We start from the raw sequence: 16,284 nt of genomic DNA, 5'->3' as shown, positions 1-16,284 counted from the left end.
GCGTTTCATTTACTGTAACAAGTAGTTTGACCCTCATACCATTATGCGGAAAGAGAGCTAGAGTTTAGTGCTAAGAGGGTACCAACTGGAGGCATCAGAGAAGAGCATCATTCCATTAAAAACTGAGCTTGTTTGAGTACCTTCCACATCCTGCTTTATTCACAAAGAATTTTCTTCAGTAAATAATATACCAGTGATTTTGACTGGAAGCATGAAAAATAATATATATGTTTTGATGCAGGTATCCTAGCTTTAAACTTTGCAACTAAAGCACTGCTGATTATAGGCTCAGATTTTTATGAATTATTTTTTAAAACCAATCTCACTCCATCTTTTCAATGATGCCCTCAGGGTACACAGACTTAAGATTCTCATTACATCCCCCCCCTTTTTTTACTCCTGTATGTACAGATGCCTTGCTAAAGTAGGAATGCGAATTTAATCAGATGCAATATAGCATCTTTAAAAAGATAGCACATATCTAACACCTGTCAACTCATCAATGTTTGGTCTGCTACTCTACAAATTACTACATATATCATCCTTGACACCTAAACTGATGTAGAGGGTAAAACACAACTTACAAATTTTGTGCTCCTCACAAGAAAGACATGCAGCAGACAATCTGTTCTCAAGCTTGGATTTAGAACTCCTTTAGACACTTAAAAAGAAGTGGCTATCCAAAACAATTTCTGTATGTCTGGAATATATTATGTATATATACCTAGGTAGGCCATTTTTAATTAAAATTGGAAAAAAATTAAAATACGCAGATTGAGAGGCAAGACATGAAAGACAGTAATACAAACAGGGCATAGTGGATCAGCCAATTAAACGAGGCAGTTGTCTAGGGCAGATACATTGAGGAAGGAGCCAGGAGTTTCTGTGCTTCTCAAAGAAGAGGACAAGGAAATGTGAAGGCACATAAAAGGCCAGAGACACAAATTGAACATCCCAGGCTACCAGAAATGGCTTGTGATAGTGGCAGTGATTTTAGTAATTGTAGTAATTTTAGTAATTGTTGTTCTATTGTATTTTTAGATATCAAATTATGTCAATTAAAATATAAGATATCAAATTATCAATTAAGAGTGCAAGCAGATCAAACTAGTCAATCCTAAAGAAAATCAATCCTAAATATTCATTGGAAGGACTGATGCTGAAGCCGAAGCTCCAATACTTTGGCCACCTGATGTGAAGAGCTGACTCTTTAGAAAAGTCTCTGACGCTGGGAAAGGCTGAAGGCAAGAGGAGAAGGGGATGACAGAGGGTAAGATAGTTGGATGACATCATTGACTCAATGGACATGAGTTTGAGCAAGCTCTGAGTGATGGTGAAGGACAGGGAAGCCTGGCATGCTACAGTCCATGGGGTCACAAAGAGTTAGATATGACTGAGAGACTGAACAAGAACAAAGAATGTTTTGGAACGTTAGTTACTATATCCCAAAAATTTGGCCATCAATTCTTTTCAATGCTTGGATTCTTTCAGCTCTCTAAACTCTGAGAATATCTAATGGATTTATAACATTTGTAACAACAATTAGTTGTCAGCTGCTATCTCTCCCATATATTTGTCCTTCCTATTCTTGATTATACATTTTACTTGATTCTATTTTAAGCAAATCGCAGACATTCAAGCACTAGAGTTTTTATGTTAAAATCTATATTTTAAGGCACATTTTGTTGAATTTCAATATTAAAATCTATTTCCAACATTATTTTTCAGAATATTTATTAAAATTAAATGAAAATGTAAAACCTTTGGTAACATATCAGAATAAAGTAGCCAAAATAAATCATGATGTAATTCCATTTAATCAAAATTTGACTATTGGCTAACTCTTTGCAGGCTTCCCTTGTAGCTCAGTCGGTATAGAATCTCCCTGCAGTGCAGCAGACCCAGGTTGGGAAGGTCCCCGGAAAAGGAAATGGCAACCCACTCCCGTAACCTTGCCTGGAAAATCTCATGGACAGAGGAGCCTGGTGGGCTGTAGTCCATGGGGTCGCAAAGAGTTGGACACGACTGAGCAACTAACACTTACTTACACTTTTGGTGATTAAATATATGAGTGCATTGTTCATCAGTGCCATTAGAGCCCTGGTTTTAAATATTTAGATTGTAGAAGATAATGGTTAATCTTTCACTAGTCCATTCCTGTTGTCTTTAGGAAAGGTTAAAAGATACAGCTCGATTATTTTAAAATATTCATTGAACAATCTGAATCATTTTATGGAAATTTGAGCTGAAATTTAAATTACAAAGTAACTTTTTTCTTATTCAATGTAAATGTTGCATATTTATAATATTGAAAGAAGAGATAATATGCCTTATGAACAATGCACTTATGAATGTTTATTAAAATAACATTTTATTGTCTAGCAGATTAAAAGTCAATAACCCAACCAATTCATAAAACTGTTAATATGTTCTTTGGCTAGCACTTATATTTTTGTCTTTATGAAACTAGGATGACATATTTTTCTATATATACATATAGAAAATTTTAACAAAGTATTCAGTGCTCAGTATGGTCTAGAGTGAGGAGCAAAGAACTCCTGGGAGATAGACTTGAGGAAAACTTACACCTAGCCAGAGGGGAATAGAGCATTTTACTCACAGTGTATCTGCTTCTTCGGCATTTAAGAGGCAAATTCAGGAATAATGCTTTTTTCCAGTTGGAAAGCTTATTCTATAAAGTTAGACTTTACATTTTGTTAAATGATAATATTGAGTGGTTAAAAATAAAAGGCGTGTCAGTGAGAGTTTCCACTGCTGTGCATATATGGTAACACTAAGTGAGATATACATGGACCTGCTGTTTCAAATACATCTTTAAAAACAGACATCTGGTTAGTCGCCTGTCTCTTCTAACATAACTCCATTATAAAATAGCACTACTATTTTTTTATGCATTTATTGCTACAGATTGCTCATATGACATATTTTATATTGGATTTTGTTTTCTCACAGGGATTGGTTTTTCCATGAAGTCCTCTTCTATTCAATCTCCTATAAGAATAATACCAAATAGCTTTTTTTGTGTGTGTAATTCAAATAAGAATTTATACATTGTAGTCATTGGGGTTACTTATGTCTTGAAATAATGGTATTTGCTAGATTAATTCTAATTTTACTAGTTAATTTTAGAAAGTATTAAATGTTGTGAAGACCATAAATTGGGATAATATGATAGAGACTGAGTGAGGAAAGTGGATAATTTAGATATCATGGGTTTAAACCCCATTTACATTTAGACCAGTATTATACAGAGATGGTATTATAAAACAAAAGTCCATCAGTCAAAGCTATGGTTTTTACAGTAGTCATATATGGATGTGAAAGTTCGACTATAAAGAAAGCTGAGTGCCGAAGAATTGATGATTTTGAACTATTTTGGAGACGTCTTGAGAGTCCCTTGGACTGCAGGGCGATCCAATTAGTCAATCCTAAAGGAAATCAGTCCCAAATATTTGTTGGAAGGACTGATGCTGAAGCTGAAACTCTGATACTTTGGCCACTTGATGTGAAGAACTGGCTCATTGGAAGAGACACTGATACTGGAAAAGATTGAAGGCAGGAGGAGAAAGGGATGGCAGAGGATGAGATGGTTGGATGGCATCACTGACTCAATGGACATGAGTTTGAGTAAGGTCCGGGAGTTGGTGAGGGACAGGGAGGCCTGGCATGCTGCAGTCCATGGGGTCGCAAAGAGTTGAACATGGCTGAGTGACTGAACTGAACTGACTGATACAGATATGGGGATGTTATTTGTGCAAAGATGTAGAAAACATTTGAGGTAATGGAAGAGCAAGTGTAAAGACTGAATTACAAATGCATTTGCTATTTTAGAGGAATAGAGTGTGAGGAAAAAATGCTTGAAATGAGGTCAAGGAAGCAGCAGGTCTTGAAGGATCTTGAAGGCAATGGCCAAATATTGTTATATAAGATCCTCTTTCTGTATGTATGTGATGGAATTAATTATTAAGGCACCATCTACTGGATTATATTTAGATTGTGATAAGCAGAATAATGGCCTCTAAGGATGTCCATGTCCTAATCCTTGGAATCCATGAACATGTTATGTTACATGGAAAAATAACTTTGCAAATAGAACTAGGTTATAGATTTTACAAAAGGGAGATTATTCTGGATTAATTGATGGGATCAGTGTGGTTACATGGGCCCTTAGCAATGGAAGAAGAAGGCAAAAAGATAAATCAGAGATGTGTGACAATAGAAAGACAGGTATGAGAAATTCAAAGTGTGAGGAGGACTTCACTCACCATTGCTAGGTTGCTACAGTCATGTCTGACTCTTTGCGACCCCATGGACTGTAGCCTGTCAGGCTCTTCTGTTCATGGGATTCTCCAGACAAGATACTGGAGTGGGTTGCCATTTCCTTCTCTAGGGGATCTTCTGGACTCGGGGATCGAACCTGCATCTCTTATGTCTCCTGCATTGGCAGAAGTGTTCTTTACCACTAGCACCATTGGGCAGTCCCTACCCACCATTACTAGCTGTAAAAGTGTAGAAAGGAGCCAGTAGCCTAGGCAATGTGGGTTGTCACTAAAACAACTAGAAGACAAAAAGGAAATGGGATCTCAATTCTGTATTTGCAAGAATCAAATTCTACCAGCAGTAGGAATGAATAAAGAAACTGGTACTCCTCTAGAACCTTCAGAACGGAACACAGACTACCAACAGCTTGGTTTCAGCCCAGTGAGCTCCATGTCAAACGTGTGACCAATGGAATTGTAAAATAAAATCTGTATTGTTTTTAATTTGTACGGCAGCAATAGAAAACTAATACACAGATCTTACCAACACTAAATTTATTAATGCTTCAAAGTCTACAGGCAAGAACTAGGCAGAGAAAAAGTATTCCTTGATGGAGGGTGTTGAATATGTCAGATTCAGCTTCCAAAATAACTTTCCTCTCTCCAGTGTTCAGATACATTTGGTTATTAGATTAACAGATGAGTTTTGAACAACATGTATATAAATGGTATACTCAAAGGAATCTTGGATTTGGGGCTCCTCAATTCCACGCAGTGGAAAATGCATATGTGTTTCATTTAGGGTTGCTTAAATTTTGGACATAATTCAGGATGAGTAAGAGTTTTTCCTTCTTATAATCACTGTTTTAAATATCACGATTACAATTTACTTCATAAATAAGTTGAAGTACTTTCTTTACTTTCATTCTGTTTTATAGAACACTGTATAAACAGGAACTCTAATTTTTAAAATTGTATTTGAAACCACCTATAAAGTTGTCTGTGTCTAATGTCACTTTTTCATAAGTTTTTTTTTTTTTTAATGCTGGTATAATTACATTAATCACTAAGTCAAATTTAGGAAACTCTAATGATTGACTGTGTCCTGACCTCCTTGTATATGAAAGGTATAATACCTAATTTGGGTTTATAGAATGAGGAGTCTTTTGACATGATAGTATTCTATAGGAGAGAAGAGAATTTAAAAAAAAAAAAAAGAAGTAATAATGGTATTTAGTAGAAATATAATGAGATCTCTATCTAAAAAAAATTTTTTAGCAGGATTTATATGGTTTGACTCAATTCATTACTGTAAATATATTGTATTTCTTGGAAATGAATTTTGGGAGAAATAGATATCGTTCGGTTACCAAAATCGATACCAGATTTCTATGCTGCATAGCAAACTGTCTCACACAGAGTGGCTTACCACAATAAACCATTTATTATCTCTCAGTTTCTGCAGATCAGAGCCCAGACATCACCTAGCTGCTTTCTCTGTTCAAGGTCCCCAATACTGCACATGGATGTGAGGCGGCATATTCATCAGGAGACTCAACAAGAGAAAAACATTTGCTTTTGAGTTCCATCAGGTTGTTGGTAAAACTGACTTTGTGGCTGCATAAAAAAATATATTTTCAAAGCCAGCAACAGAATTTTTACTAGTAGTCTCTGACCTCTGGACACACTTTTAAAGGGCTCACCTGATTAGGTCAGACTCAGACAAGATAATCTCATTTTTTATCTACTTAAAATCAACTGATGAGATATTTGTATCTACAGAATCCTTTCAGCCTTGCATATAACATAATCTTATCATGAAAATGCTATTCCATCATTTTTGCCATATTCTATTGGATTATCTCTGTACTCAAGATAAGGAGACCTGTTAGGGAATTGCCCATTCTGTATGTTACATGGGGATTGACATACAATTTTTTATAGTAATCTCATTTTAAAAATTTCTACTACAGAAAAAAAAAAAAAAACAACTAAAAGCCTAAAAAGCAACAAAAATACATTTTTACTAATGCTGTAGATAAATCATGTATTTGACTTTATTAACATCTAAGTCTTTTTTTAAATTTAATCTTGCTAGACAATTGTCTACTTAATTAACATTTCCAAAGAAACCAAATAGTTGTAGGTGAATTTTAGATTGCATGTATATTTTTTCAGTTAATTAGTGTATGTTATTGTCCATCTTATTTCCCACTTTCATTGTCATGCTATTTTAACTTCAAAGTACTTGAGTAAAATATTTGCAAACTTTAAAAAATCTGTTTTGCTGAGGTTTAATTTAGTCATAGTAAAACATACTATTTTTTGATAGAGCTAATGAACACTGACAAATGCATATTCATGCAACAAATTAAAAAGTCAAGATATATGCTGTTTTTATCAGCCCCCAAATTTTGGTGTACTCTTTTATTATCCCCAACTCCCAATGCCTTGCAGCCAATGATTTATTTTCAGTCCTTTTTTTTTTTTTTTTTCATTTACAGAATGTCACATAAATAACAGTACACAATATGTTACTTTTTATTTTTGGCTTTCAATTAGCATCATGTAGTCAAGATTCATCCACATCGTTCTGTCCATCAGCAAGGTTTCTTTTCTAAGTAACATTCTGTTGTATAGATATACTATGTTTGTTTTTCCATTTTCCAGTTGAAGGACATTTGAGCTGTTTCAAATGTGGAGTGATTATGAACTATACTGCTCTAAACATTCAAGCACAGATTTTTGTCTGAACAAAAGTTGTAATTTCCCTTGAGCAAACACCTAAGATTGGAATTGCTGGGATACATGTAAAGTTTTTGGATAACTTTATAAGAAAACTGTTTTCCAAATACCTCTAATAATTTTTATCCCACCTGTGGTGGAGGATAGCAGTCACCACTATGAGAAATCCATAAAATGCAATTAGAGTGGGGAAATATTTTGACACCTTCAATGAACAGGTGAAGACCTATTGAGTTTGATAAAAGAAAAAAAAAGTTAAACAAAAATCCCCCTACTTAAGGAGAAGTGGAAGAACAGCCTGGGCTCATACTGAAACCAAGCAGGATCCTGTGGGGCTCCTGGCTTTGGAAGCCCTTCTGTGTCCCCTGTTTCTTGTTTGTAGGCAACAGACTACAACCTCCATGACCTCCTCTGAGTTCCAGAGGGCAGATTCAAACAGTTGCTAGAGACAAGAGAGAACAGCCAAGAAATAATATTGTAGCTCTGTGGCAGGGTCCATCTCAACAGACACATATGACAATGTCTTTAAGCTCTTTATAATAGAACTCTTGTCACCTGGACGGCAATGAGATCAAACCAGTCAATCCTAAAGGGAATCAATGTTGAATATTTACTGGAAGGATTGATGTTGAAGCTAAAGCTCCCATACTTTGGCCACCTGATGCAAAGAGCTGACTCATTAGAAAAGACCCTGATTCTGGGAAAGATTGAAAGTAGCAGAAGGGGACAACAGAGGATAAGATGGTTGGACGGCATACTGACTCAATGGACATGAGTTTGAGCAAACTCTGGGAGATGGTGAAGAACAGGGAAGCCTGGAGTGCTGCAGTCCATGGGGCCTCAAAGAGTTGAACATGACTGAATGACTGAACTACAACATAATAGAACTAAAACCCCAACAAATGGAAGATATTAGCATTTTTCATTCCAGAGAAGACCATCTGAGGCCAAATTAATGGAACCCAAGAAGCACTTGAAGAAATCACCTGAGATCAAAATAAAGGAGTGCAGACCCTGTACACACTTTATTCTTCTCAGCAACCCTATCCTTCGATCATTGCTATAACAACTCCTCACCAAATCCTCCATGGTTAAGACACACAGTTTTCAAGGACAGGAGTTCACTGTGTCTCTCTTTGTGTGACAAAGCAATAAAGCTATTCTCTACTTCACCCAAAACTCTGTCTCTGAGATTTGATTTGGCATCAGTGTGCAGAGGGTGAGTTTTTGGCATCAATACCATTAGAAGCCTCCTACTTTGTGGGGCAGACACAACACTCTATTGTGTAATGCCCACAAGACATAGAGGACAGAAGTTGGTAGAGGCAGGGAGAGGCAAGGTAACTGAAATAATTCACTTTTCAGACTCAGGGGCATGGTTCTGCTATTAAGAAAGAGGCTGGGTCATGTCAACAGAGAAAGTTTCCTCCATTGCACTACCAAGTTTATAAGAACTAATATGCAATAACAGTATATCTCTAATCAAAAGGTGGATGGAGAGAGTTCATATTTGAGGTCAGGCATAAAAGAAAGGTGGAAAGTTGAAAGTAAAAAAGGAACATTGAAGAAAACTCTTTAGCCCCTTAGCATCCAACCAGTTAAAAGGATAAATTAGAGCACTTGAATTCAGTGGTATACTATAAGCAATCATCCCCAAAATAAAACATATTTTCAGCTTAATTTTTCATGAGGTTATCTCAAACTCCTCCCCAAACACACAATTGCAACCTAACACTAGAAGTAGCATGCTCATTTTCAGGCATAAGACTTACCTTCATCTCTACTATTCTCTTTCAATAGACAAAAAAGTTTAGTAATTCATCAGTTGTCAGTCACAAAAACAGAACAATAATAACATGTTGTTAAGAAACAAAAACCCCCAACAGAACCTAAATTAGACATGATATATATACTGGAATCATCAAAGAGGGGATTTAAAATAGCAATACTTAATGTTAAAATTTCCAGTGGAAAAATTTTAAAACATGGAAAAATAGATAAGACATTTCAGCATCAAATGGAATTATACGATGAAATAGAAATGCTCAGAGGAAAGAATGGAAAAGCACTGTCACTGCATTAGGTTTCTATTGCTGCATAGCAAATAAGCACAAACCTACTGGTTTAAAACAACAGCCATTTATTATCTCACAAGCCCTATGGGTCAGGTGTCAGTGAAGTATAGATGGATCATTCTGCTTAGTTGTTTCATGTAATGTCAGCTGGACTGCATACTCATCAGAGGATCACTTGGGAAAAGAACTGCATCTAAGCTATTGAAGATTGTGGCAGAATAAACCTTTAGTTGCAGCTGTGGCTCTCATGGTGATTGACTTGGTCCCTTAGATCACAAGAAAGAGAATTTCTTACCTTAGGAAGTGGTTCAGTCCATGTAAAGGCTTTCTTCTGATTAGATGAGGTTCACCTATAATAATCTCCCTTTTGATAAACTCAAGAATGATCAATTTTGGATATTAATTATGTTGGCCAAAATCCTTCACCTTTTCCATGGTCTAGTGGCTTGAAGAAGTATTCTGCTTATGCTTAAAGAAAGGGAATTGAGATTCACGCTATGGCATTGTCCAGTATAGTGAGCAATCTGGATCCCAGGGATTTTTCCTTCCTGTACCACATGCAGGACACATTTACTACATCCAAAGATCTCATCCCATTACAGCATCAACTGCAAGTCCAAAATCTCATCATCTACGTCATGTCCAAGTTCAGATAAAGTTGGTAAGTGCAACCCATTAGATACAGCTCTTAGGACACAATCGTTCATGATGACTAATGAAATTAAAGAGGATAAGTTATCTTCCTTCAACCTACCTAACACACTATAGTGGAACAGAATAAATACTATAGGCCTTTTTTAATTCAAAAAGCAGGTAAAGGATGGTAAAAATTAGTCATTGGTGCAAAAGATTTCTGAAATCCTGGCAGATAAACTCCAGCCAAAATTGATTCAGTCTCAAGTTCTAGCATTAATACTCTGTGAGTTTCTGTCCCATGCTCTGAGCTATTGGTTTAGCTCTCTGAGTCATCCTTTCTATATCATAGAATATAGCACATATTCACACCTGAGTAGTCTCCTCAAGCTATTTTCTTGCCAGTAGAATTTTGGAGGTCAAGCCACTGCCTTTCATTTTATACTCTTTCTGGCCCCTCTAGCAAAAGCTGTTAGTGTTTATGTCATTGGTTAAAGTAAACTGAATGGACAAATTTACACATATATTTGATAATGATTTAATTATCATAGTCATAAAATATCTAAAAATTTAATTGTGGTTATTGGTAAATGTTATTAGATGCTATTCTTTTTTTAATAAAAATATAAAATATTTACAGCCAGCAGGTCAAATATACTTGAGAACACTTTTTCAGCCAACTGTACAAATGGTGGTATGTGCTAAGCAACTTCAGTTGTGTCCAACTCTTCTGCGACCCCATGGACTGACTATAGCCGTCCAGGCTTCTGTGTCCATGAGATTCTCCAGACCAGAATACTGTAGTGGATAGCCATGCCCTCCTCCAGGGGATCCTCTTGACCCAATGATAAAACCCTGGTCTCTTACTTCTCCTTCATTAGGTTCTTTACCACTAGTGCCACCTAGGAAGACTACAACTGGTGGTAATTCTATTCAAAATCTGATATTACAGTGTAAGTAGAAGTCTTGAATGGCTAAGACCATTGTTTATATTAGCATTTAGCATTAGCATTGGTTATTCTTTCTTGTCAAGTTTAATTGCATGTTTAATATCAGTCTAAGTAATTGAGTGGATATACAGATCTTTTTTCTTAAATTATTTTTTAAAGAAATATTTAGTTTACATGCCAAAGAAGATATGTTGACTACCAAAACAAAGTTATGTAAACTTCCTTAGTTTTCAATAGAAGATTGTAACTATGAAACCTGTTTTTTTGTTTGTTTTTTTCACTGTGTTGCCTGGCTTTCAGGATCTTAGTCTGCCAACAAGGGATTGAACCTCATAGACCCCTGCAGTGGGAGTGTGAAGTCTCAACCACTGGGCCACTAGGAAAGCCCCTAAACATTTATTTCTTAAGCATACATAAATTTATCGGTCTAGATTAAAGGATATTTATACGTCAGACACATCTCTGTTTAATCTAATTCACTTAAATAACATCTATTATAGGAAAGTCTCTCCCATACTTTTTTCATGACAGTTCAAATTATATATTTGAAAATAATATAATTGTGGAATATTCTTAATGAGATGAGAATATCAGACCACCTTGCCTCCTCCTGAGAAACCTGTATGCAGCATAAGAAATAACAGAATTGGACATGGAAGAAGGGACTGGTCCAAAACTGGAAAAGGAGTATGTCAAAGTATATATTGTCACCCTGCTTATTTAATTTATATGCAGAGTACATCAGGAAAAATTCTGGGCTGGATGAAGCACAAGCTGGAATCAAGATTGTTAGGAGAAATATCAACAACCTCAGATATGCAGATGATACCACTTTAATGACAGAAAGTGAAGAGGATCCAAAGAGCCTTTTGATGAAGATGACAGAGGAGACCTGAAAAGCTGGCCTAAAACTGAACATTCAAAAAACAAAGATCATGGCATCTGGTCCTATCACTTCATGGTAAATTGATGGGGAAAATGTGGAAACAGTGTCAAATTTTATTTTCTTGAGCTCCAGAATCAATACAGACAGTGACTGAAACCATGAAATTAAATGGTACTTGCTTCTTGGAAGAATGACAAACATAGACAGAGTATTAAAAAGCAGAGACATCACTTTGCCTACAAAGGTCCTTTTACTTGCATCGTCAAAGCTATGGTTTTTCCAGCAGTCAAGTATGGATGTGAGAGCTGGACCATAAGGAAGGCTGAGTGCTGAAGAACTGATGCTTTTGAATTGTGATGTTAGAGAAGACTCTTGAGAGTCCCTTGGACAGCAAGATCAGTCAATCCTAAAGGAAATCAACCCTAAGTATTCATTGGAAGAACTGGTGCTGAACGGAAGCTCCAATACTTTCATCACCTGATGTGAAGAGCTGACTCATTAGAAAATACTCTGATGCTGGGAAAGATTGAGGGCAACAGGAGTAGAGGGCTACAGAAGATGAAATAGTTGAATGGCATCACTGACTCAAGGGATATGAGTTTGAGCAAACTCAGGAAGATAGTGAAGGACTGGGAAGCCTGGCATGCTGCAGTCCATGGGGTCCAAAGAGTTGGACATGGCTGAATGACTTAACAAGAGAAATATAATTGAATTAAATTTGGAACTACTAAGGAAACTTAGTAGCTGGTAAGAGTAAGAAAACAATGTAGATGTGTAAGATCATAGTATAAGAGATGGAATTATCAGCAACTTGCACAATATTCCTGGTTTGCTCATACCCATTTTATTTTCTGGTGAGACCCTGTAAAAGGGAATCATAATGCTCAATTAATAATTTAATAATAGTAACAAGACATCACATATTGACAACTACTTCCATTCAAAAAGTGGTATAACTGGGACATAAAAATATGGGGGCCTGTAGCTTGGGATGGGAGATTAAGGAGTCAGAACTATAGTAAATATCTATTTTTCTTTTTAATTTTTCTCATACTGCTGCTAGAGTGACATGCTAAACATAATTAGCCTATGCAAATGCATATGGTAAAATTAAAATTGCATCCTTACAATTTTTAAATCCACTTAAAAGCTATCTACAAGGCATAAGAGATGGCACAAAGGATATTTTTTCAATTTTTAAAATGATTTTAGCTATTATATTTCTATCAAGTTAAATCCCCTAAAACTCTGTATTTGGTTTAATACTCTCTAGCTTCCTATAGCAATCTGTTGGCATGGCTACAGTTCTGTATAATATGCATTTGAATCGATGAAATTCATTATAAAGCATGTCTATTTTATGCATGCACTGCAGAAAGAAAATTGAGGAGAATGTTTACTATGTTACTTTATGACTTTTATAAAATGACCCATGTGCTATATTTTTTATAAGAATTCAATGATAGGGAAAAAATAATCTCTACTGAAAAACAAAACAAATCACAAAAACACAAGTGAAACATTCAAACATTATAATCTATAGCATGAAAATTAAATATCATTGCAAATTTTTAATTTCTTGGCTTTCAGAAAATTAGCAACAACATAAAGCTTCTAACTTGATAAATTTTGCCAAATGTTACCTGTTATTTATATAATCATGACACTTGGTTTTATATTTATTAAAAGTATACACACAAAAAAAATAAAAATTAAAAAATAAATAAATAAAAGTATACACACATTTGTGTATTTTCTCTTATATCATCTAATGTTCTATGTACCAGAGAAAACTGATTTGTAAACATATAATTTGTATTTCAATGATATAATGTGTTCCGTTCTTCACTCACTTCATGGGTCATGATGGAGGAGGGCTGACCTAACCTAGGCTCTGTGTTAAGTGCCTGGGGTTAGATTTGTGTTCTATGAGAACAGAAAGGGAGTAGATGGCTCTGGCAAGCAGAGCTCAGGCCATATTTCTTACACCAGGAATCAAGCTTACAGTTATAAAACCTAAAAACCTGAATTGAATAGAGGTCAAAAAAAAAAAAAAAAAAAGCAATAATCTAGCTGGAAAAGAAAGGGCACCTGGACACTTGCATGGGTTCTAGTTCTGAATGTGTAGAATGGGACTCACATAAGGCTTCTATGATTTCTAGACTAAGACAAGGTGAACAGGTAGCACTTTCATGGTTTTTTTTTTTTTTTTTTTTTTTTTTAGGTTCAATCATTTTTCAGCATATACTATGTCTTTCCTCAAACTATTTGAAACAATTCCAAATGAAAGTGAAAATGCGATTTGTTAAGCTTTGTTGTTAACTCGTGCTATCAATTATTAAAATCACTATTGTAACAATAGGGCTTTCCTGGTAGCTCAGACGATAAAACGTCTGCCTACAATGCAGGAGACCCAGGTTCGATCCCTGGGTAGGAAAGATCCCCTGGAGAAGGACATGGCAACCCACTCTAGTATTCTTGCCTGGAAAATCCCATGGTCCGAGGAGCCTGGTAGGCTGCAGTCTATGGGGTCGCAAAGAGTTAGATACGACTGAGCAACTTCACTTCACTATTGTAACAATAAAACAGAATTAGTGAGAAGAATAATAAATAGCAACCAACTATGTTTCCTATGTGATACTCATTATGACAAGTGTTTTATATTTATTTAAAAGTCTTTTGTTCCACAAAACAATCATACATCTGAGGGAAATTAATTCTATTTTATTGACAAAGAAAGTATGACATAATGAGCCCAATACCAGCTCTTTAAGTGATGTAGCTTTGCTTATTTCCACATATTAATACCTGGAAGCACAAATTTTCACCCTGTAGTTCTCTAAGTATTACATTTTAATTCAGCTACAATATACATTCTGATAAAACAGTGGTTGAATTTTGTAGTATAACCTAACGATATAATAGTAAGATCTTTACCTAAAAAAATTTTAAATTTTTATTTTTTGATTGAAGGGTAATTGCTTTAAAGAAATGTGTTGATTTCTGCCAAAACCTGAGTCAGCCATAGGTATACATATGTCCCCTCCCTCTTGAACCTCCCTTCCATCTTTCTCCCCATTCCACCCTTCTAGGTTGTTACAGAGCCCTGGTTTGACTTCCCTGAGTCCTACAGAAAGTTTCCATTTGCTAGGTATTTTACATATGGTAATTTACATATGGCATTGCAAATTAGTCTTAAATTTTCCACTGTTTTCTATTTACGAATTCTTCAAATTGTCTACATGTTCCTAATGGAATATTTTAGGTAGTTTTAAACTTACATTCATTCTTGGTGCTTTGCTTTGTTTCCTTATATCTCTAACTTGTTTTTAAGTCCTGCTATCACCCAAACTACAAATGCTTAGACTTAAGCTCTAGATTTAGTTGCATGCTAGTTGATATTGCAGATATTTCAGAGTTCTCTATATTTTCTTAGAAATACTGAGAGATCACTGCATCCTTTTGGGAATAATCATCAACTTATTTTCAAACAGAATTTCATAGATACCTTTTCTCCATGCACTAAGACCTTGATTTCTTTCCTTTTTGGCTTCAGACAACAACAATGCTAGTTCTTGACAAAAACTAACTTTCACAAGGATTTTGCTCTGCAGGTCTAAGGTCTGAATACAAACAAGTAGAGCAGGGATTCATGCTGATTCTCTATTAGCAATTCTATTAAAAATATTCCAGAAAAATATCTACTTCTGCTTCACTGACTACACAAGCCTTTGATGTGTGGATCCCAATAAACTTTAGAAAATTCTTTATGAGGTGGGAATACCACACCACCATATCTACCTTCTGTGAAATGTATGCAGGTCAAGAAGCAACAGGTAGAACCAGACATGGAAAAATGGACTGGTTCAAAGTTGGGAAAGGAGTATATGAAGGCTGTATATTGTCACCCTGCTTATTTAACTTATATTCAAAGTACATCATGAGAAATGTTGGGCTAGATGAAGCACAAGCTGGAATCAAGATTGCCAGGAGAAATATCAATAACCTCAGATATGCTGATGACACCATCCTTATGCCAGAAAGTGAAGAGGAACTGAAAAGCCTCTGGATGAAAGTGAAAGAGGAGAGTGCAAAAGTTGGCTTCAAACTCAACATTCAAAAAACTAAGATCATGACATCCAGTCTCATCACTTTATGGCAAATAGATGGGAAAACAATGGAAACAGTGAGAGACCTTATTTTTTGGGCTCCAAAATCACTGCAGATGATGACCACAGCCATGAAACTAAAAGACACTTATTCCTAGGAAGAAAAGCTATGACAAACATAGACAGCACATAAAAAAGCAAAGACATTACTTTGCCAACAAAAGTCTGTAGAGTCAAAGCTATGGTTTTCCAGTAGTCATGTATTGATGGGAGACTTGGACCATAAATAAAGCTGAGTGCAAAATAATTGAAGTTTTTCATATGTGGTGTTGAAGTGGATTCTTCAGAGTCCCTTGGAGTGCAAAGAGATCAAACCAGTCAATCCTAAAGGAAATCAATCCTGAATATCCATTGAGGGGACTGATGCTGAGGCTGAAGCTCCAAAGTTTGGCCACCTGATATGAAGAGACAATTCATTGGAAAAAAACCTGATGTTAGGAAAGACCGAAGGCAAGAGGAGAAGGGGTGACAGAGGACAAAATGGCATCACTGACACAATGGACATGAGTTTGAGCAAACTCCAGGATATAGTGAAAGACATGGAAG

This window comes from Capra hircus, chromosome 12 (genome assembly GCF_001704415.2).
Source record: "Capra hircus breed San Clemente chromosome 12, ASM170441v1, whole genome shotgun sequence".
Lineage (NCBI taxonomy): Eukaryota > Metazoa > Chordata > Mammalia > Artiodactyla > Bovidae > Capra > Capra hircus.
This window is presented reverse-complemented; position numbering follows the sequence as displayed.